This window comes from Anomaloglossus baeobatrachus, chromosome 10 (genome assembly GCF_048569485.1).
Source record: "Anomaloglossus baeobatrachus isolate aAnoBae1 chromosome 10, aAnoBae1.hap1, whole genome shotgun sequence".
Lineage (NCBI taxonomy): Eukaryota > Metazoa > Chordata > Amphibia > Anura > Aromobatidae > Anomaloglossus > Anomaloglossus baeobatrachus.
In genome coordinates, this window is record NC_134362.1 from 153,990,985 (window position 1) to 154,014,957 (window position 23,973).

Consider the following 23,973-nt stretch of genomic DNA (forward strand, 5'->3'; position numbering starts at 1 on the left):
CTGTCCCGATTGGGGCTCATAAGTTCCCCATCATTAACACAGACTTGGCACTATCCTGGATCACTTCATATCTGACGGACCGGACTTTCAGTGTCTCTCACTCTCACACCACCTCCTCATCTCACCAATTATCTGTAAGTGTCCCCCAAGGTTCAGTTCTAGGACCCCATGTTCTTCTCTATCTATACCTTCAGCCTGGGACAGCTCATAGAGTCCCATTGCTTCCAATATCATCTTTATGCTAATGATACGCAGATCTACCTCTTGACCTGATATCACCTCCATACTAATTGAAATCTCACAATGTCTGTCAGCTATTTCATCATCCTTCCCCCATCTCAGTCTACCACTCCACCTGACCAATGGCTGTTCACTCTCCCCAGTTCTGCATGCTCAGTGCCTAACAGTGGGTAACACTTGACATTGCTCTCTCTTTCAAGCCACACATCCATGCCCTTTCCACGTCCTGCTGACTCCAACTCAAAAATATTTCCCGGATCCATACATTCCTTCACTAAGAATCTACAAAACCACCAGTGCTTGACCTCCTCATCTCCCGCCTTAACTACTGCTACCTCCTGCTAACTGGCCTTCTTTATAACACTCTTGAACACGTACAATCCATCCTAAAGTATGTTGCTCAACTAATCAACCTGTCCCACCAATTTTCCCCAATCTCTCCTCTCTTCACTGGCTTCCCATTGCCCAAAGACTCAGTTTCAAAGTACTAATCAAGACATACAAAGGCATCCACAACCTCCATACATCTGTGACCCAGTCTCCTGATACTTACCTGTATCAAACCTGCAATCTTCACAAGATCTCGTTCTCTCTTGCCTTCTTATCTCCTATTCCCAAAATCACATAGATTTCTCCCGTTCCTCCTCCATACTCTTGAATTCTCTGCTTCAACACAGACTGTTGTCTACCGTGGAAACCTTCAAAAGGAACCTGAAGAGCCACCTCTTCCCACAAGTTTAAAGTTTGCACTAACCCTCAGTCCACCATAACGCCGCACGACTCTCCCTACGCTCACCCACTGTATCCTCAACCATCCCTTGTATACTGTGAGCCCTCGCAGGCAGGATTCTCTCTCCTCCTGTATCAGTCTGTGGCTTAAATTGTTCATTATTATTGTATTTTTATGTATGCCCCTTTTTCACATTTAAAGTGCCATGGAAAAATGGTGCTATAATAACAATATTAATATGTCTTAGGAGTGTGGGAGGAAACTGGAGAACCCTGAGGAAACCCACACAAACACGGGGAGAACATACAAACTCCTTGCAGATGTTGTCCTTGGAGGGATTTAAACCAATGGTATCAATAAGGAACTAACTGCTTACAGATGTGGCCACAGGAAACCAGCATTGTCCTACACTAGGAAGAATCCAGGGTCCATTGCACCAATAGAAGGTCTGACAATGGCTCTGAGAATATTATCCTGCCAGTTAACAGCAGGCAATGTGAATTTGTATGCAACCCTCCAATAGTATGACTTTCCAGATCACTCTTGAATCACAGCCAATCTGGACAGGCTTGATAATGTCTCGATCAGCTCAACAATCACTATGACAGATGCAGAATCATTTCTGTCTGTCCACTGGCAGACACAGAGAGCAAAAGGTCTGTGTAAAAGAACAATATATGGGCCCATTGTAAGTCCAATGACTCATCATAATGCACAATTCCACTGGCATTGGAGTTGGAAATGGGTCCCCTTACCTCTTGGCCCCTGTGCAGCTGCAAACGTTGCATGAATGATGTCTACCCCCGCGTTGGTCACATGCACAGTTTGAACCTGATCTCATCTGTGAATCAAATGAAGAACAAATGGTGGACCTACTAATTCTGATATTCTCTAGCAAATGCTAATCAAGTTGCTTAGTGCTACGTTGGGTGCACAGATCCCACTACACATTGAGCCTTCATGACACCCTAATGGAGTCTGTTTCTGACAGTTTGGTCAGAAACATTCACATCAGTAACATATCATATTGGAGGGCTTTGGCAATGGTCCTCCTGTTTTTTCATACACAAAGGAGCAATTACTGGTTTTGGTGCTCAGTCAATGGCCTTTTACGGCTTAAGGTGGTGTCACACATAGCGACGCAGCAGCGATCACGACCAGCGATCTGACCTTATCAGGATCGCTGCTGCGTTGTTACATGGTCGCTGGTGAGCTGTCAAACAGGCAGATCTCACCAGCGACCAGTGACCAGCCCCCAGTCAGCAGCGACGCGTGGAAGCGTAACTAAGGTAAGTATCGGGTAACCAAGAAAAGCACTTCTCTTGGTTACCCGATATTTACCTTAGTTACAAGCGTCTGCCGCTCTCACGCTGCTAGTGCCGGCTCCCCGTTCCCTGCACTCCTAGCCAGAGTACACATTGGGTTAATTACCCATTGTGTACTCCAGCTACATGTGCAGGGAGCAGGGAGTCGGCACTGGCATCGTGAGAGCACACCGCTTAGCGCTGGCTCCTTGCACTCCTAGCCAGACTACACATCGGGTAAATTACCTGATGTGCACTCCAGCTATGTATGCAGGGAGCAGGGAGCCAGCACTGGCAACGTGAGAGTGGCGGATGCTAGTAACTAAGGTAAATATCGGGTAACCAAGGAGAGGGCTTCTTGGTTACCCGATGTTTACCGTGGTTACAGCTTACTGCAGGCTGCCAGATGCCGTCTCCCTGCTCCCTGCTCGCTTCAGTTTGTCACTCTCTCGCTGTCACACACAGCGATGTCTGCTTCACAGCAGGAGGGCAACGTCCAAAAAATGAAGCAGGACATTCAGCAACGACCGGCGACCTCACAGCAGGGGCCAGGTCGTTGCTGGATGTCACACACAGCGACAGCGACAGGACGTCGCTGCTACATCACAGAAAATGGTGACTTACCAGCGACGTCATTGTTGTCATCGCTATATGTGACACCACCTTTAGTCTTGCTCTCATTTCGCTTTATGCCTTTAAGACTGTGCTGATATCTTCTTGCAATGGCACATATCTATGTGTTATCCTGAAGGAGCTGAAATACTATGCAATGGAGTGAAGCTTTCTCTGGAGAAGAGCGTACCCGTGGAAATTTGGGTTTGCCAAGTACAGCTGGACATTAGATAAAGTTTAGTTTCTGGTCTGGGCTTGACCTGAACTTGATCTCATAGCCTGAACCAATCTGGAAGTCAATGATTGGGCAGTTTGGTTCTCAACACAACCCACAGACAGGGAACCATAAACAGAGCATTTATATTACCCAGACTTGAGCTGAACTTGTTCCTGGACCCCCGTCCGTCAGACTTTTCCTGTAGTTCTTGACCAAGCTCCTCCATACAGATCTTCTTCAGGGGCTGTAGCTGGGCAACATTGAGTTTCACCTCTCTCCAAACATTTTCTAATATGTTCAGGTCTGGAGACTGGTTAGGCCACTCCAGGACTTTGAAATACTTGTTACGGAGTCACTTTTTAGTTGCCCTGGCTCTGTGTTTTGGGTCATTGTCATGCTGGAAGACCCAGTCATGACCCATCTTCAATCCTCATATTGAGGGAAGGAGGATGTTGGCCAAAATCTCAGAATACTTGATGATAGTTATCATGCCCCTTTTTCAGAAAATCACTTCCATTTTTCATGGTCTTTTTCCTCTATATACAGTGGGTGGAGTTGATGCCAAAAGTTCTATTTTTGTGTCATCTGACAACATGACCTTCTCCCATGTCTCCTCTCTATCATCCAGATGGTACTTGGTGAACTTTAAAACAGCCATGGAGATATTCTGGGGTGAGAAGGGTCCTTGAATATCCTACAGAATTTTAATCCATGACAACATAGTGTGTTACTAATGGTAATCTTTGTGACTGTGGTCACAGCTCTTTTAAGGTCATTGACCAGGTCCTCCTTTGCAGTTTTCGGCTGATTCCTGACCTTTCTTAGAATCATCCTCACCCCATGAGGTGAGATCTTGCATGGAGCTCCAGACCAAGTAAGATTGACAGTCATCTTTTGTTTGTTTCATTTTCTAACAATTGCACCAACAGTTGTTGCCTTCTCACCAAGCTGCTTGCCTTTTGTCCTGGAGCCCATCCCAGCCTTGTGTAGGTCTACAAATTTGTTCCTGGTGTCCTTATACTGCTCTTTAACTTTGGCCATGGTGGAAAGGTTAGAGTGTGATTGATTGTGTGGACAGGTGCCTTTTATAAATGTAATGCATTCAAACAGGTGCAATTAATACCGGTAAGTGCAGAGTAGGAAGGCTTCTTAAAGGAAAAAAAATAACAGGTCTGTGAGAGCCAGAATTCTTGCTATTTCATGGGAGATTAAATATCAGTATATATATATATATATATATATATATATATAAAAAACAGAATGTGGCATTTTCTTGTACAAACCATCCCCACCCAGTAAAATGTGACATAACCTAGACGGGGTCTCCTTGGCGAAGCAGAGCAGCAACCTCCTTCCTTGACATGTAGCTGTAGGCTGGACCCCAGAGTCATTATGACTGGCGGGCACCAAGTCGCCCAGTGTGATACTGCTCATAGAGTGCTTGCAGAAGCAGTGCGGATGATTAAAACTTAATTTTTCTGTATTGGTGGTATTAAACAATACATGATAGTATTTTTAGGTGTCCAGGTCTATCTTTCCCTGTCAATAGCTCAAGGTCTTGACTGCTGATAAACTCCCTTCAAAGCATTTTTTGACAGTATTTCCTCTCCTGACCATATCTTTCAATTCATCTTCCCTTTCAATTATTATATCTATGAAAATAGACAAAATATTTTTCTTTTTGATGTGCATGGTGCTTTACAGACTAGTTTTTGCTATGTACTGGCACAGCAAATGAGTAGAGTTAAAAGGAAAAAACATGACCACGTTCCTTATCTCCTCTCACTGTCCTTTCTCATCCTAGTCTGTTAATATTTTTAATGTATTAATTGTACATTTTGTTTTTCATAGTTGTGCTGAGTACACATCAGTTATCCAAAGTCCACAGCTTTTTATCACTGCAAAAAAATGTAAGCGACAAATTCCAATGGAACTTTGACCTGACATTTGTTAATATAGTAATAGGTATGTTTTTCGAAATTTGTTAAGAACTGTTTGTACTCTGGATTATTAATCTATGACTAAACTTTGTTCCTGATACTCATCAACCAGGTTATGATGTTTTGCTGAAGATCAATGTTTATCATCTATTCCTGATCATATTAAGAAGTAGATCTTCTGTATGAAAGGATTGCAAGTAGGACTGTGCAAACTAATATAAAGAATTGATAATCGTAAAATAAATACCAAGATTGATATGTATCATATATAGTATAGATTTTGTAGATATTTTAAATTGCCATAGAGATTAATTTTGATGACCTGGAGCCTCTACAACGTTGAGAACATGGAATTCGCAATGAATTACCTTCTTTAATGTTGGCTCCTCGTGGGTGTGGGTCTCTCATTTTTTAGTCTAAAGTAGTAATTCACTAAACTGCATAGGTAATGTCCCTTTACTTACTTTTGCCTAAAGGCCTGCACTAAATAAATAGAGGACCAAGAAGTGAACACAAGACTGTAGGAATAACTCATAAGGATTTATCAAAGGAAGATTGTGATATAACTAGATTAGAGATTTATCGCAATAGTAATTTCCTCCTCTGTTGCCTCCAATCTAACACATTGACACCTTTTCACTCCTCCAGTCTATCTTTTATTCCATTTGTTAGTTAAAGCATCTTTCCCCAAGCTCCTCTACTGCTCTCTACCAATCATTTCACTTCTTTTCAATTTCCTAGTGGATCCAGTTTAAATTACTAACGATAACTTACAAGACCCTCTATAATTTGTTTCCCCTTAACCCCAGAACGCATACCTGGGGCCTCGCACACCTGCTAGGTTACTTATTTTCTATGGTCGATTTCTATGGTTGCGCGTTCTAGGGTTAAATTACTAAAATAATCTTCTAACACTTATCCACTTATAATCTCGGGTAGTTACAAAACCTACCTCTTTCCTCCATTCATGTAGGTTCCTCCACCAACTGTTTCCAACATTCCTAAATCTCTGGAATTTAGTGGCTCAGTACATTTGATTGTTTCCCACATTTGAAAACTTGAGATCCAATTTGGAAACACATTTTTCAAAAAAGCCTGAAACCCACAATATCCGTGCTACCAAGTCAGTACCAATCAAGCGTCTCGAACCCGTGACCTACGGTCTCCTTCCCCAAAACCGTTTAGATTGTAAATGAAAGGTGCTTCCAGAGCAGGAAAAAGAACCGATATGTAGTCAATATGGAGGATAAATAGAACAATCATTTTTATTGATAACAAGTAAAATGGTGCAGTGAGTTACAACAGAAAAGGGGCAAAATCGCAACAACCAAAATTTGTTAGAAGAAATAAAATAAATTCATAATAATAACCACAAGCAGTACGATGAGGACCAAGATTCCTTGAGAAAACAGAAAATCTTGAGAAAAAAAATCTTATGAACCCTGTTGTGCCTCATGCTTAGTCTCCCTTCCTCATAAGGACAGTGCCTTGTGTGGTCTGTCCCACTATTGACATACCCGTTGTATAACCTCCTGATGCGTTTCAACCACCAGTTAAGATGGAACTCCTCAGGGGAGAGATTTATGTAGATTTGGGAAGCCCCTAGTTTATGGGTACTTCAGATTTTAAAAGGGAATAAAGGGTTCACCTATTTGGAAAAAAAAACTTAACTACTGACAGAGTGCTGCACAGCAACCATGTGGTGTCCTCCATGGTTGATGCGCAGAACTCTATCAGTAGTTAGGGTGGTTTTTCCAAATAGGTGAATGCCTTCACAAATTTACATAAATCTCTCCCCTGAGGAATTCCATTTTAACCGGTGGGCGAAATGCGTCAGGTTGGTATACAATAGGTACGTCAATAGGGAGACAGACCACACTACACACTGTCCCTTTGAGGATGGGAGACTACGCACAAGGCACGACAGGGTTAATAGGGTTTCCCTCTGTCTTCTCCCAGAATCTCAATCCTCATTATCTTGCTTGTGGTTGTTATTATTATTATAAATTTATTGTATTTCTTTTTACAAATTTTGGTTGTTGCGATTCTGCCCTTTCTCGGTTGTAACTCACTGCAACGTTTTACTTCTTATCAATAAAAAATGATTGCCTTATTTATCTTCCATATTGACTACATATCGGTTCTTTTTCCTCCTCTTGGAGCACCTTTCGTACATTGTCTTACCAATTAGTCTACCGGTAGTATGGGTCACCCTTTATATATGGTATAAATGCTTACAATTATTATCTATTATTTATATAATTATAATAAAAATAAAAATAATTTATATAATTATAATCTACACACTCCTATTCATATGTAACACTGGGGAACAAAAAAATTGGTGCATGAAAAATGTAACCTGTTTTTAGGTCAGTTTTTGTTGTTGATTCTGAATCTGCCCTTATTTTTCTTCCATCAGCTCTAGTTATTGAGATGTGATCTACCCTATGTATATGCATACGACTGACCTAAAAGCTAGGACTGATGTCTACTAAACATTATTATTTTTGCCTTCTTGGTTATTACAACAAATTCATACTGTATATGTAGATTTATTAAAAAAATAATTAAACATCCATAAAAAGTTGTCATTGAGACATCATTGCTTATTTACTAAGATTAGCAAAAGTGGCCCTTTAAAGATTCCTTGCAGTGAGGTGTGCCAGGACAGTCATTTTTAAAAGACAAGCAGTAATCCGACATCATATGTGTATCCCAGTGTTGTCGGTATTTTTCTTATACAGTTCTTAAAGTTTGGTGGAACCGTTTACCTTGCTCTTCACTTACCAAGGTTTTCTAGTTAAAGATCCAAGTGGTTATGGAGATAATGCACCTTGATACTCATAGTGTAGATAAGGTAATGGAAAGAAGATAACATTTTTTCTACTAGTTCAGTGTAACTATCTACTTTAGATTTCCCAATAAAATTCTGTGCAACCATAGTGAAAGGAGACTATGCATCTGCCTCATGTGCAACCATAGTGAAAGGATACCATGCATCTGCCTCATGTGCAACCATAGTGAAAGGAGACCATGCATCTGTCTCAGGTGCAACTATTTTGAAAGGATACCATGCATCTGCCTCATGTACAGCCATGGTGAAAGATACCATGCATCTGCCTCATGCACAACCATGGTGAAAAGATACCATGCATCTACCTCATGTACAACCATAGTGAAAGGATACCATGCATCTGTCTCATGTACAACCACAGTGAAAGGATACCATGCATCTGTCTCATGCGCAACCATGGTGAAAGGATACCATACATCTGCCTCATTTACAGCCATGGTGAAAGGATACCATGCATCTGCCTCATGCACAACCATGGTGAAAGGATACCATACATCTGCCTCATGTACAACCATGTTGAAAGGATACCATGCATCTGCCTCATGTACAACCATGTTGAAAGGATACCATGCATTTGCTTTAGCATTATTCAATGAATCTTTGAAGTGTGGATGTTTTTTGAGTCCTCTGATTTGAGGACTGTCAAAAAAACCTAACTTTAGCTTCTCCATGGAGAGCCTTTACAATCTGCTTTATTAAATTTAATTTGTTCCCCAGTGTAATTGTTGTGCATTCCTAACTTATCTTTGTACATTTAGATTGAAAGCCTATGGCACAAAGAACAGACATAAAAAAATTTAGTAAACCACTGGGTTATAAGTAAGCTTGTTTATTTATACAACCTTGTTTCATACATGAAATGTGTCTAAATGGTGTTATTATTATTGTTTGTATTGTTTGAGACATTATATTGGCATTCAATTTATCACGATTTGGTTAATACTCTGCAAATCCACATTTTAAGGCACATGAGGTAAGGTGTAGGTTTATGGACACACCTTACAAGCTTACTTATAATCTAGTGGTCTTTTAAATGTTTTTGTGTGTTCTTTATCCCCTTTTACTGCTTACAATAAAGACTTTCTTTTTATATGATGATCCAAAAGCATATGCATACTTCTTTTGTACATTGTTTATTACTGCTTAATAAACATAGCCCCAATTTAATTGGTGGTGCCCCCAGCTATTTGATTTTTTTGTAAAAATTTGTGCAGATTTCAATACCGGAATGTTTGTAGCTGCTTGGAAAATACAAGTGGGGGAAGAGAAAAAAAGAACCATGCTGACCACAAGAGCTAATATTTTCTACACATGTACAGCAACCTGGAATTAATGGTGCTTTAAAAATATATTATAATAATAATAATTATACACTGGACAAAAATATATACTTAACACTTTGCTTTTGCTCCAATTTTTCATGAGCTGAAATCAAACATCTAAGACTTTTTCTATGTACAAAGGCCTTTTTCTCTCAAATATTGTTTACAAAGTTGTCTAAATCTGTTAGTGAGCGCTTCTTTCTCCTTAGCCTAGACAATCCATCCACCTCACAGGTGTGACATATCAAGATGCTGATTAGACAGCATTAATATTGCACAGGTGTGCTTTTAGGCTGGCCACAATAAAATGCCATTCTAAAATGTGCAGTTTTATTACACATAAGCTGAAAAATAAGGAGCGCTGATAGTGTAATACCAACAGATCAGTGAGGTAGATCAGGAAAAATACACTCACCTGAAATGGTTGTGATAGGCACAACCACTGATAGAGCATAGAATGATGGCGTCTGCTGCAGCCCCACGTGGATGTGCATACAAATCAGAGTGAAAAAGGGGGGTTAATGCCGCGCATCTGCCAAAATGAAGATGTAGCACGTTGATGTTATAAGCGTATTCTTTTATTCCATCGGTCTACGTGTTTCGAGGATATCCCTCTACTTCAGGACCAGTGCATCAACATAGTATCTATAGTATGTTGATGCACTGGTCCTGAAGAAGAGGTATATCCTCGAAACGCGTAGACCGATGGAATAAAAGAATACGTTTATAACATCAACGTGCTACATCTTCATTTTGGCTGATGCGCGGCATTAACCCCCTTTTTCACTCTGATTTGTATGCAGTTTTATTACACAGCACAATGCCACAGATTTTGGAAGTTTTGAGGGAGCGTGTAATTGGCATGCTGACTGTATGACCACCAAAAATGTTGACCGTGAACTGAATGTTAATTTATCTACCATAAATCATCTCTAAAAGTGTTTTAGAGAATTTGGCAGAATATCCAACCGGCCTCACAACCGCAGACTGTGTGCAGCCACTCCAGCCCAGGACCACCACATACAGCATCTTCACCTCCAAGATTGTCTGAGACCAGCCCCCAGACAGCTGCTGCAACAATTTGTGCATAACCAAAGAATTTCTCCACAAACTGTCATAAACCATCCCAGGGAAGCTCATCTGCTGCTCATCATCCTCATCGGGGTCTCCACCGGACTCAAGTTCATCATTATAACTGACTTGAGTGGGTAAATGCTCACATTCAATGATGTCTGACACGTTGGAGACATGCTCTCTTCAAGGAAGAATTCCAGTTTTCAGTGTACAGGGCAGATAGTAGATTGTGTGTATGGTATGACGTGGATGAGTGGCTTGGTGATGTCAATGTTGGGAAGTGAGTGGCCCATAATGGTTGTGCTATGGGAAGGCATATGTTATGGGCAACAAACACATGTGCATTTTATTGATGCCATTTGGAATGCACAGAGATCCATGATGAGATCCTGAGGCCCCTTGTTTTGGCCTTCATCCACCACCATCACTTCATGTTGCAGTATGATAATGCACGGCCCCATGTTGCAAGGATGTGTACACAATTTCTGGAAGATGAAAACTTCCCAGTTCTTGCATGACAGCATACTTACTGGACATGTCACCCATTGAGCATGTTTGTGGCTTAGGATCAGTGTATATGACACCTTGTTCAAGTTACTTCTATTTATCCAGCAACTTTGCAGCCATTGACGAGTAAAGGATTAACAATCCACAGGCCACAATCACAAACCTGATCAATGTTATGTGAAGGAGATGTGTTGCACTGTGGAAGGCAAATGGCGGTCATACCAGATACTGTAAAACTGCACATTTTGGAGATACTTGTTATTGCGTCCAGTCTAAGGCACACCTGTGCAATAACCATACTGTCTAATCAGCATCTTGTTCAGTGTAGAAAGAGATTGCACACCAAGGGAATGAGGGAAATCAACATTGGGGTATACTTGACTAATATATAGACATTATAAACTAAAGGTACCGTCACACTAAGCAACATTGCTAGCACATTGCTGCTGAGGCACAACTTGCTAGCTTTTGTTGTGTGTGACATCCAGCAACAACCTGGCCCCTGCTATGAGGTCGTTGGTTGTTGCTGAATGTCCTGGACCATTTTTTAGTTGTTGCTCTCCTGCTGTGAAGCACACATCGCTGTGTGTGACAGCGACAGGGCAACAACTAAATGTGCAGGCAGCAGGAGCTGGCTTCTGCGGACGCTGGTAACCAGGGCCGGCGTCAGCACGCGGCATACCCGGGCAAATGCCGGGGCCCTGGAGAGCTGGGAGGGCCCACTCGACCTCCTCAGTTCTGCTGCCCCCGGGCCGAGTTCCGGGGACAGCAGTCCTTGGCAGTGGAAACTGTGGCTGCCGGCCCTTTAAGGCCCGCAGACCACAGCGTTCACTGTGTTCTCCTGCACTGAGCATCATCTGTGGGCGGAGCTACCGCCCGGCGTCCTGCTCGGTCGCACAGATGAAGGAGTCACAGTGCCAGCCAGCGACCCCCAGCACATCGCTTCCCTCCAGCGCTGTGTGGGCCCCATCTGCACCGTGACCTGATCAGTATGTGGAACATCACTCCCTCCCCGCCCCTCCCTGTCCCCCCGTGCGTGTGTGGGCCCCGCAGAGCAAGGTGCGTGTCTGTATGTATGTATGTATATATGCAGCAGAGCAGTATGCATGTCTGTATGTATGTATGTATATATGCAGCAGAGCAGTATGCGTGTCTGTATGTATGTATGTATGTATATATGCAGCAGAGCAGTATGCGTGTCTGTATGTATGTATATATGTAAGGGGTGGGCAGACCCCTTACAAAGAGGTGCAGTGTTTCCCCCTGAAGATACCCCCGCTGGGGTAGACAAAGCTGTTGATGTTTTATGTTGATGTTTTATTGTAATTGCACTGTATAGCTGGGTTTCCCCTAGTGGCCGAGTGGGACGGCTGTCCCCATAGAAACTGTGCAGGAGGGAGGAGGAGCCGGCAGCTTAGGGGGAAAGAGAGAGTGTGTGTGTGTGTGTGTAAAAGTCAGTTGATTCTGGGACAGGGGAGAAGGAACAGCCAGGGGCAGAGTGTGGAGCTGAGTGGGCAGAAAGAAAGAAAGAAGGGAAGAAGAGAAGAAGTGTCCTCAAGGGTGAAGCAGAATTGGTGTGGGTCCAGTCTGTGTTAGCCGGAGTGGGAGCCTAGGTGAAGTGGAGTAGCCGGGCACATCCCCACTAGAGGAGACTACAAGGAAAGATTTCCCCGGACAGGAATTGTGACCGTGCGCTGCAAAATCCGTGCATTGAGCTGTCTGTGAAACTCTGTGCAATAAAGATGTCATTTGGTTTATCTGATCCCTGCCTGAAGAGTCTTCCTGTGGCTGAAAGTATGCTCTTTTACACCACACTCTGCCCCACAGAACAATCCCCTGTCCCAATAGTGACAGCAGAGCCGGGGGTAAGCCTGAGCAAAACCGGGGCCACGACTACAATCCCCGAGGCACCCCTGGCACCCCGTTACATATATGCAGCAGAGAAGTATGTGTGTCTGTATGTCTGTATGTATATATGCAGCAGAGCAGTATGCGTGTCTGTATGTATGTATGTATATATGCAGCAGAGCAGTATGCATGTCTGTATGTATGTATGTATATATGCAGCAGGGCAGTATGCGTGTCTGTATGTATGTATGTATATATGCAGCAGAGCAGTATGCGTGTCTGTATGTATGTATGTATATATGCAGCAGAGCAGTATGCGTGTCTGTATGTATGTATGTATGTATATATGCAGCAGAGCAGTATGCGTGTCTGTATGTATGTATATATGCAGCAGAGCAGTATGCGTGTCTGTATGTATGTATGTATATATGCAGCAGAGCAGTATGCGTGTCTGTATGTATGTATGTATATATGCAGCAGAGCAGTGTGTGTGTGTCTGTATGTATGTATGTATATATGCAGCGGAGCAGTATGCGTGTCTGTATGTATGTATGTATATATGCAGCAGAGCAGTATGCGTGTCTGTATGTATGTATGTATGTATATATGCAGCAGAGCAGTATGCGTGTCTGTATGTATGTATGTATATATGCAGCAGAGCAGTATGCATGTCTGTATGTATGTATGTATGTATATATGCAGCAGAGCAGTATGCGTGTCTGTATGTATGTATATATGCAGCAGAGCAGTATGCGTGTCTGTATGTATGTATGTATGTATATATGCAGCAGAGCAGTATGCGTGTCTGTATGTATGTATGTATATATGCAGCAGAGCAGTATGCGTGTCTGTATGTATGTATGTATGTATATATGCAGCAGAGCAGTATGCGTGTCTGTATGTATGTATGTATATATGCAGCAGAGCAGTATGCGTGTCTGTATGTATGTATGTATATATGCAGCAGAGCAGTATGCGTGTCTGTATGTATGTATATATGCAGCAGAGCAGTATGCGTGTCTGTATGTATGTATGTATATATGCAGCCGAGCAGTGTGTGTGTGTCTGTATGTATGTATGTATATATGCAGCAGAGCAGTATGTGTGTCTGTATGTATGTATGTATATATGCAGCAGAGCAGTATGCGTGTCTGTATGTATGTATGTATGTATATATGCAGCACAGCAGTATGCGTGTCTGTATGTATGTATGTATATATGCAGCAGAGCAGTATGCGTGTCTGTATGTATGTATGTATGTATATATGCAGCAGAGCAGTATGCGTGTCTGTATGTATGTATGTATATATGCAGCAGAGCAGTATGCGTGTCTGTATGTATGTATGTATGTATATATGCAGCAGAGCAGTATGCGTGTCTGTATGTATGTATATATGCAGCAGAGCAGTATGCGTGTCTGTATGTATGTATGTATGTATATATGCAGCAGAGCAGTATGCGTGTCTGTATGTATGTATATATGCAGCAGAGCAGTATGCATGTCTGTATGTATGTATGTATATATGCAGCAGAGCATTATGCGTGTCTGTATGTATGTATGTATATATGCAGCAGAGCAGTGTGTGTGTGTCTGTATGTATGTATGTATATATGCAGCGGAGCAGTATGCGTGTCTGTATGTATGTATGTATATATGCAGCAGAGCAGTATGCGTGTCTGTATGTATGTATGTATGTATATATGCAGCAGAGCAGTATGCGAGTCTGTATGTATGTATGTATATATGCAGCAGAGCAGTATGCGTGTCTGTATGTATGTATGTATGTATGTATATATGCAGCAGAGCAGTATGCGTGTCTGTATGTATGTATGTATATATGCAGCAGAGCAGTATGCGTGTCTGTATGTATGTATGTATGTATATATGCAGCAGAGCAGTATGCGTGTCTGTATGTATGTATGTATATATGCAGCAGAGCAGTATGCGTGTCTGTATGTATGTATATATGCAGCAGAGCAGTATGCGTGTCTGTATGTATGTATGTATATATGCAGCTGAGCAGTGTGTGTGTGTCTGTATGTATGTATGTATATATGCAGCAGAGCAGTATGTGTGTCTGTATGTATGTATGTATATATGCAGCAGAGCAGTATGCGTGTCTGTATGTATGTATGTATGTATATATGCAGCACAGCAGTATGCGTGTCTGTATGTATGTATGTATGTATATATGCAGCAGAGCAGTATGTGTGTCTGTATGTATGTATGTATATATGCAGCAGAGCAGTATGCGTGTATGTATGTATGTATGTATATATGCAGCAGAGCAGTATGCGTGTCTGTATGTATGTATGTATATATGCAGCAGAGCAGTATGCGTGTCTGTATGTATGTATATATGCAGCAGAGCAGTATGCGTGTCTGTATGTATGTATGTATGTATATATGCAGCAGAGCAGTATGCGTGTCTGTATGTATGTATGTATGTATATATGCAGCAGAGCAGTATGCGTGTCTGTATGTATGTATGTATATATGCAGCAGAGCAGTATGCGTGTCTGTATGTATGTATGTATGTATATATGCAGCAGAGCAGTATGCGTGTCTGTATGTATGTATGTATGTATATATGCAGCAGAGCAGTATGCGTGTCTGTATGTATGTATGTATATATGCAGCAGAGCAGTATGCGTGTCTGTATGTATGTATGTATATATGCAGCAGAGCAGTATGCGTGTCTGTATGTATGTATATATGCAGCAGAGCAGTATGCGTGTCTGTATGTATGTATGTATATATGCAGCAGAGCAGTGTGTGTGTGTGTCTGTATGTATGTATGTATATATGCAGCAGAGCAGTATGCGTGTCTGTATGTATGTATGTATATATGCAGCAGAGCAGTGTGTGTCTGTATGTATGTATATATGCAGCAGAGCAGTGTGTGTGTGTCTGTATGTATGTATATATGCAGCAGAGCAGTGTGTGTGTGTCTGTATGTACGTATATATATATGCAGCAGAGCAATATGCGTGTCTGTCTGTATGTATGCATGTATGTATGCAGCAGAGCAGTATGCGTGTCTGTATGTATGCATGTATGTATGCAGCAGAGCAGTATGCGTGTCTATGTATGCAGCAGAGCAGTATACGTGTCTGTATGTATGCATGCTAAGCAGTATGCATGTATGTATGCAGCAGAGCAGTATGCGTGTCTGTATGTATGCATGCAGAGCAGTATGCGTGTCTGTATGTATGCATGTATGTATGCAGCAGAGCAGTATGCGTGTCTATGTATGCAGCAGAGCAGTATATGTGTCTGTATGTATGCATGCTAAGCAGTATGCATGTATGTATGCAGCAGAGCAGTATGCGTGTCTGTATGTATGCATGCAGAGCAGTATGCGTGTCTGTATGTATGCATGTATGTATGCAGCAGAGCAGTATGCGTGTCTGTATGTATGTATGCATGCAGAGCAGTATGCGTGTCTGTATGCATGTATGTATGCAGCAGAGCAGTATGCGTGTCTGTCTGTATGTATGTATGCAGCAGAGCAGTATGTGTGTGTCTGTATGTATGTATGCATGCAGCAGAGCAGTATATGTGTGTCTGTCTGTATGTATGTATGCAGCAGAGCAGTGTGTGTGTGTCTGTCTATATGTATGTCTGCAGCAGAGCAGTGTGTGTGTGTGTCTGTATGTATGTATGTATGTAGCAGAGCAGTATGTGTGTGTCTGATTATATGTATGTATGCAGCATAGCAGTGTGTGTCTCTGTATTTATGCATGTATGATGTGTATCTATGTATGTCAGTGTATATGACTGTATAGATTTGTCTGTTTATATGTATTTTTGTGAGTTTGTCTTTAAATATGTATATGTGCGTGTATGTATCTGTGTATGTGTGTGTGTCTGCGTTTTTATGGGGCCCACTGGGACTCTTCCGCCTGGGGCCCACAAAAACCTGGAGCCGGCCCTGCTGGTAACCAACGTAAATATCGGGTAACTAAGAAGCCCTTTCCTTGGTTACCCGATATTTACCTTCGTTACCAGCGTCCGCCGCTCTCACGCTGTCAGTTCCGGCTCTCTGCACACATAGCTAAACTACACATCGGGAAATTAACCTGATGTGTACTCTGGCTAGGAGTGCAGGGAGCCAGCGCTAAGCGGTGTGTGCTGGTAACCAAGGTAAATATCGGGTTGGTTACCCGATATTTACCTTAGTTACCAAGCGCAGCATCGCTTCCACGCGTCGCTGCTGGCTGGGGGCTGGTCACTGCCTGTGTTACAGCTCACCAGCAACCCGTGTAGCGACGCTCCAGCGATCCCTGCCAGGTCAGGTTGCTGGTGGGATCGCTGGAGCGTCGCTTAGTGTGACGGTACCTTTAGACTAGACAACCTTAATATGTGGTGAATTTATCACTGTACTGCATACTGTATGATAGCTTTAGCAAATTTTTAGACATTTTCTTTAATTTTACCAGCTCATGGTTGGCTTTTATTATATGATCCTTTTCAAAGCCATGCCCACTTGACTAATGTCATGCAAAACTATTTTAAAAATGTGCTGTGTGTCATATGCTCTTGATTTCTTTCTCAATTTCAGCAAAAATGTTGGAACATTTTGATTTCTATTGTTCCACAATGTGTTCGTTTTAGGATGCTAGGCTTACCAGCAAGAATTTACATCTATAGCAACTACGAGGGGCTGCTGGTACGTTTTTGGCTTTGTTATCTTTTTTTGTTTCTATAGTAATGAATGTTGCATCACATGAAAGCCTTATGTATCTAACATACAGTATGTTTTCAAAATTTTGTGTTTGTTGCTTATGGCAACAGTGTTCTACATATGAAGAAAAAACAAAAAAGCCAGCACTAAATGTGCACTACAGCACTAAAAATTCCAACTGTACTTATTATAAATTTGAGATTTTTGGCAAAAAATTGCAATTCCTTGAGCCACCCCGCCACTTCACGGCAAATCTCATTTTGGGCAGTCCTAACACTAAAATATTTTTATAAAATGCGCCAAACGGCCTCACATATGAAATAGTAGAACCGCTACTAAAAGCAGTTCTACTATTCATATGTGAGGCCGTATGGCACATTTTATAGAAATATTTTAGTGTAGGACTGCCTCAAATGAGATTTGCCGTGACGTGGCAAGGTAGCTCAAGAAATTGCAATTTTTTCCAAAAATCTCAAAATTTTTATAATAAGTACAGTTTGGAATTTTTAGTGCTGAAGTGCACATTTAGTGCTGGCTTTTTGTTTTTTATTCAGTGTTCTACATATGCGGGAAAACAAAATGGCAGAGTGTAATGCGATATTCACAGTAACTGAGAGCAGAGGAGTGATAAAATTCTTGTTTCTGCAAGGAAAGTCCGCGAAGGATATTCATGGTGATTTGTTGCAGACATTGGGGGATCAATGCCCTTCATCTTCCACAGTTATAAACTAAAACTGGCCACTTCAGCACCAATGATGAGGAACGTCCTGGACGACAGAGAGTGGTTGTTGTTCCGGAGATTGTCTTTGCACAACCTTATACTGGAGAATCCACGAATTTCAGCTAAAGCAATAGCAGACATCATGGGGATTTCCCGTGGACGTGTTTGTGTCATTATCCATGAACATTTGGACGTGAGGAAGCTATCTGCAAAGTGGGTCCCCAAATGTTTGACAACAGATTAGAGAATCATGCGAGTAAAAACATCCCGGTCCATTTATCAACATTTCCAGACTGATAAGAACTTCCTGGATCGACTTGTCACTATGGATGAGACCTGGATTTATTTGTATGACCCTGAAAACAAGGAGCTGTCAAAAGAGTGGAGGCACAGTGGTTCTCCTTGTCCAAAGCAGTTCAGGGTGCAAAAATCAGCCATTAAGGTGATAGCATCTGTGTTCTGGGATAAGGAGGGTGTGCTGCCAGTGGACTACCTTCAAAAGGGTTCCACTATCAATGCAAGGTATTGCATTGAACTTTTGGACCAACTGAAGGCAACCCTGAAGGCCAAAAGGTGCGGAATGCTGTCCAAAGGAATCTTGTTGCTGCAAGAATAGTTCTCCATATTCCCCATATACCCCATAGTTCTCCAGATATTATAATTCAACCCATAGTACTTCATATATTATACTGCTCCACATAGTCCTCCATGTTTTATAATGCACCCTCATAGTCCATGTATAAGGTAGCCTTCATAGTCCTCCATATATTATAATGTAGCCCCCATAGTCCTATATGTATTATAATGCAGCCCCATAAAATCTTTATATTGTGTTATGCAGCCCCATACTCCTCCATGTATAATGCACCCATATAGTCCATGTATAAGGTATCCGTCATGTTGTATAATGCAGACCTATAGACCTCCATGTATAATGCAGGCAGCCCCCATGTTCCATGTAAAATGCAGGCAGCCCCCATGCTTTATGTATAATGAAGGCAGCCCACCATGCTCCATGTATAATGCAGCCAGCCCCCCATGCTCCATGTATAATGCAGGCAGCCCCCCATGCTCCATGTATAATGCATATATAGGTAAGGATGGTTGACCATAGGGAGATCAACATCCAGCACCGCGGAGCACCATCACGTGTTTTCTCAATGCAGTGATTCTAGAGCAATGCCCCCTGGGAAATATGCAAAACAAGGAAGCTGCGGAGAAACCATCACATGTTTCTCAACGCTGGTAGGTAACTAGCAAGGTCTTTCACCGGGAAGGAAAAACGACGGGAAGGGCAGTCTCCAGTAAAGGAAACCACCTATGCCAAAACATGGTATCCATCTACAGACAGCTGTTTCGGGGTATTTGCCCCTCATCAGTGTGGAGTAGGAAACTGGCTAGTGGGAGCAATGCCTAGTAGAAGACTATATAGGTAAGGATGGTTGACCTTAGGGAGATCAACATCCAGCACCGCGGAGCACCATCACGTGTTTTCTCAATGCAGTGATTGAGAAACATGTGATGGTGTCTCCGCGGCTTCCTTGTTTTGCATATTTCCCTGGGAACATTGCTCTAGAATCACTGCGTTGAGAAAACACGTGATGGTGCTCCACGGTGCTGGATGTTGATCTCCCTAAGGTCAACCATCCTTACCTATATAGTCTTCTACTAGGCATTGCTCCCACTAGCCAGTTTCCTACTCTACACTGATGAGGGGCAAATACCCCGAAACAGCTGTCTGTGGATGGATACCATGTTTTGGCTCAGGTGGTTTCCTTGACTGGAAACTGCCCTTCCCGTCGTTTTTCCTTCCCGGTGAAAGACCTGGCTCGTTACCTGCCAGCGTTGAGAAACATGTGATGGTGTCTCCGCGGCTTCCTTGTTTTCAATGTATAATGCAGGCAGCCCCCCCATGCTCCATGTATAATGCAGGCAGCCCCCCCATGCTCCATGTATAATGCAGCCCCTCAATGGTCCATGTATAATGCAGCCAGCCCTCCATGCTCCATGTATAATGCAGGCAGCCCCCCATGCCCATGTATAATGCAGGCAGCCCCCCATGCTCCAAGTATAATGCAGTCAGCCCCCCATGTTCCATGTATAATGCAGCCAGCCCCCCATGCTCTAAGTATAATGCAGGCAGCCTCCCATGCTCCATGAATAATTCAGGCAGCCCCCCAATGCTCCATGTATAATGCAGGCAGCGCCCCCATGCTCCATGTATAATGCAGGCAGACCCATATGCTCCAAGTATAATGCAGCCCTCCATGCTCCATGTATAATCCAGGCAGCCCCCATGATCCATGTATAATACAGCCCTCCATGTATAATGCAGGCAGCCCCCCTGGCCTATGGCCACCGTGTACACATTGATTTAATAAAAAAAACCAACAAGTTCTTACCTCTCCTCATTCCAGCGCTGCTCCGTCCTCACCTCTCCTTGTTCCCCTGCTGCTGTGGTCAGTGTCCTACCACCCTGCGCTCTGTGCTTTCAGCACAGCAGTCGCACAGGAGTTACGTCACCGCGCAGGCACAGGGGGGGAGAATGATGGAGCGTGGAGATGCACTGGCCGCTCCACGCTTCATTGTTGCTGTGCGAGATGACGGGGGAGGGGGTCCAGTGCTGCCGCCGCTGACACCGGGCAGGGGGGCCCGGTGTCATTGGCAGTGGCACCGGGTCATATAGCGGCCACGTGGTCTGTGCCAGATCAGTGCAGCTCCTCTCACAGAAAGGAGCTGCCTGCTGATCTGCTGGCCAACCGCGGACCCCTAAGCTGTGGGGCCCGGTCGTGACCTCTGCGACTGCGGTAGTTACACCCCTGGGCTGCAGTATATACATCACAGGAGACATAGGGCTGCAGCATATACATCACAGAAGACATAGGACCACAGTATATACATCACAGGAGACATGAGGCTGCAGTATATACATCACAGGAGACATAGGGCTGCAGTGTATACATCACAGGAAACATGGGGCTGCAGTATATACACCACAGGAGACATGGGGCTGCAGTATATATGACAAGCCCAGCCAGGGCCGGGGTTACTTGGAACCAGGTCAGACTAGTCCGGGGAGGTCAGTGCTGGTGGTGTCTTTTAGATAATCAAGGAGATGATGGGAGTTGAATTTTTAAATATTTTTAAGTTTGTGATGCCACCTGTGGTTTTGCGACTATGTGAGCGGCCACTGCACTGTGGGTTTCCTGAGGCAGGTGATGAGGGCACAGCTGAGGTGTTTTTGCTCCCCACAGGTGGAGTGAGGCCCCGATATAACCGTTGATTAAATTAAAAGTCTATGATGGCAGGTTGTGACGCAGGAGGAATGGAGACGACACAAGGGCTTTGCAACAAGTCTTTTACTCACAGTATTGATTCAAGATTGACAGCCTTTTTAGTCCATCCACAGTGTGCTGGGATCCTCAGTGATGGGCAACCACCGATCCCGAATAAGTCCGAGGCCAATACTGGTTCTCCTTTTGTTTGCCTTTCCAGGCCATCTCTCTGCGCTGACTTTCACCTTCCTGTCCTGCTCCTCCACACACAATGCCCTTAGCCAAGGGCCGCGGACATGCAATAGGACTTCTGCCTGCCTGGCTCACTGGTCCTCTGTGGCCCCCTTCCAGCGAAGTCATGTGCTCCTTATGGCTCTGAGGTGCGTACAGCCACCCTGGCATCCGGTGTTACTAGGAAGTCCTGAAGTATCGTCCTAGCCTAGGGTCTGAAACCCCATTTGCGACCAATCCCTTCACCTTGAGCTATTGTCTGTGAAACATGACTATAAGGTTGTCTGACACACTTCCCCTAAGTCACTGGGATGCTTTCTTCCAACTCCTCAGAGTTGAGCAGGACTCCTGGGGTCCTCACCCCTAGTCGGTCTCCTCCCTCCTTCGGAGTGACTGACTCTCCTAACCACCAATTTTCAAAACTTACCTCCCCTTTTACCTCAGACAGCTTACCCACTAAGCTCCACCCCCTGGATGGTTCTAGATACAGTGCACGAGGCTTAAGTGCCATAACCAGACTACTGGTCGCTAAGCATTAATGGGACCTGCCCCGGCCCTGATCTAATGTGTGAGCTAATAATTAGCTGTCTGCAGGTTTTTGGTGCGCAAACCGATAGATGGCCTCTTTCTTACCCAGGATGGGGCACCTCTGACTGAGGTGCAGTACCTCTATGCGATGGCAGCCTCAGGAGCGCCACATATACATCACATGAGACATGGGGCTGCTGCATATACATCATAGATGACATAGGGCTGCAGTGTGTACATCACAGGAAACATGGGGCTGCAATATATACATCACAGAATACATGGGGCTGCAGTATATACATCACAGGAGATATTGGGTTGAAATATATAGGGCTTGTGCATAAACATTACAGAAGATGCTGGAGCTGTGTCACATACATCATAGGAGATGCTAGGGCAGTCATGGCGAACCTTTCACAGGCCGAGTGCCCAAACTGTAGCCCTAAACCCTTTTTTTTTCCGAAGTGCCAACCAATCCTATTATGTAAATAATTGATTGTAACCTTACCTTTTCAGTCTTCTCTTCAGCAGGGGGTGTGGCGCCCCTGAGCTGGTCAGGCACCACTGAGTACTGCACCCATGCTGGGGACAGTACAATACAGGTAATCCAGAAGGCTGACCGAGGTGTGACTACACAGGCGCATGGTGATCAGGTCTCACACATGTACCTATGAGAGGACCCCTGGGGATCCCAGGAGGGGGAAAAGCCTTCACCTCCACTGGAATAGTGGAGGGGGCCAAAAGCCTCCATCTCCTCTCAAGGGGTGTGGTAAGAGAGCCTGGTTGCTAGGTGGCGTAGGCAAGAACAGGAGAGGAGGAGCAGTGAGCCGGTTCAGTGCAGAGTCCAGGGAGCTCCGAGGAGAGCTGACCCCTTCCCCTGGGCTGCTGTAGTCTGACAGCGTCCGCGCAGTGGCTACCGACGGGGGAGAACGGTCACCTAGGAGTGCTACCCGAAACCCATCTCCAGCTAGAGAGAGAGCACAGAGTGGGAAGTAAGGAGACTGCTAGGGAGAACCAGGCCCAAACGGGCGGCAGATCCCGGAGCGGGGATAGATCCACCTTTCCCTGCTAAACCTGCCGGTGTGGGGCCCTCAAAGCCCACACCACAACACCTAAAAGCCGCAGCCACGTAGCCACAGTTAGGGCCCATAGTTCACAGGAGGCAAGCAGCTGGAGTGATCTGGCCCAGGCAACAAGCAAACGGCAAACGAAGGGGAGAGAGGCTTCAGCAACTTCCCTGGGTGACCCCCATAGGGACTAAAAGTCGGGGTTACCCCAAACCACCAAGGGCTAAGGAAGGCGAGTTGGTAGTCACCATCAGAAGTCAGCCTGAAGGATACCTGGTTCCAGCCTGGTTCATCCCAGCTACGCCCGGGTTACTCACCCTGCCACCGGAAGTGAGTAAAATCCCTGAAAGACATCCTGCGTGTGTGGAGTTATTCTGCGCCTTGTGGTACTACACACCGACACAGGGCCCTGGGGCTTGCCTCACTCTCAGGAGGCTATTCCAACTAACTGCACTCACCATCAGCCCCAGGCGTCCCCTAATCTGCAGTGGCGGTCCCCACTGACCGCAATTCTGAGAGTGGCGTCACGACAAATAGAAGACTTCCTACCTGTGACAAAGACCAGACTGTTCCATCCAAGTGGAGTCCCTGAAGGTAATGCACCGACACTACACCTGTGGGGCTTCACAGGGGCATCACACTCATTCGTGCTTACCACACATTGAAGCTGAGCCCCTGCCCTTTCCAGACATAGCAGTTGGATTGATCTTTCTGGAAAAAATTGCAGCATATTAGACAGAGATTTTAGCATGGAATGCAATCAGATTTCACCCTGTAATCCACATCTACATTTCAAAGTCTGAACAGCTTGA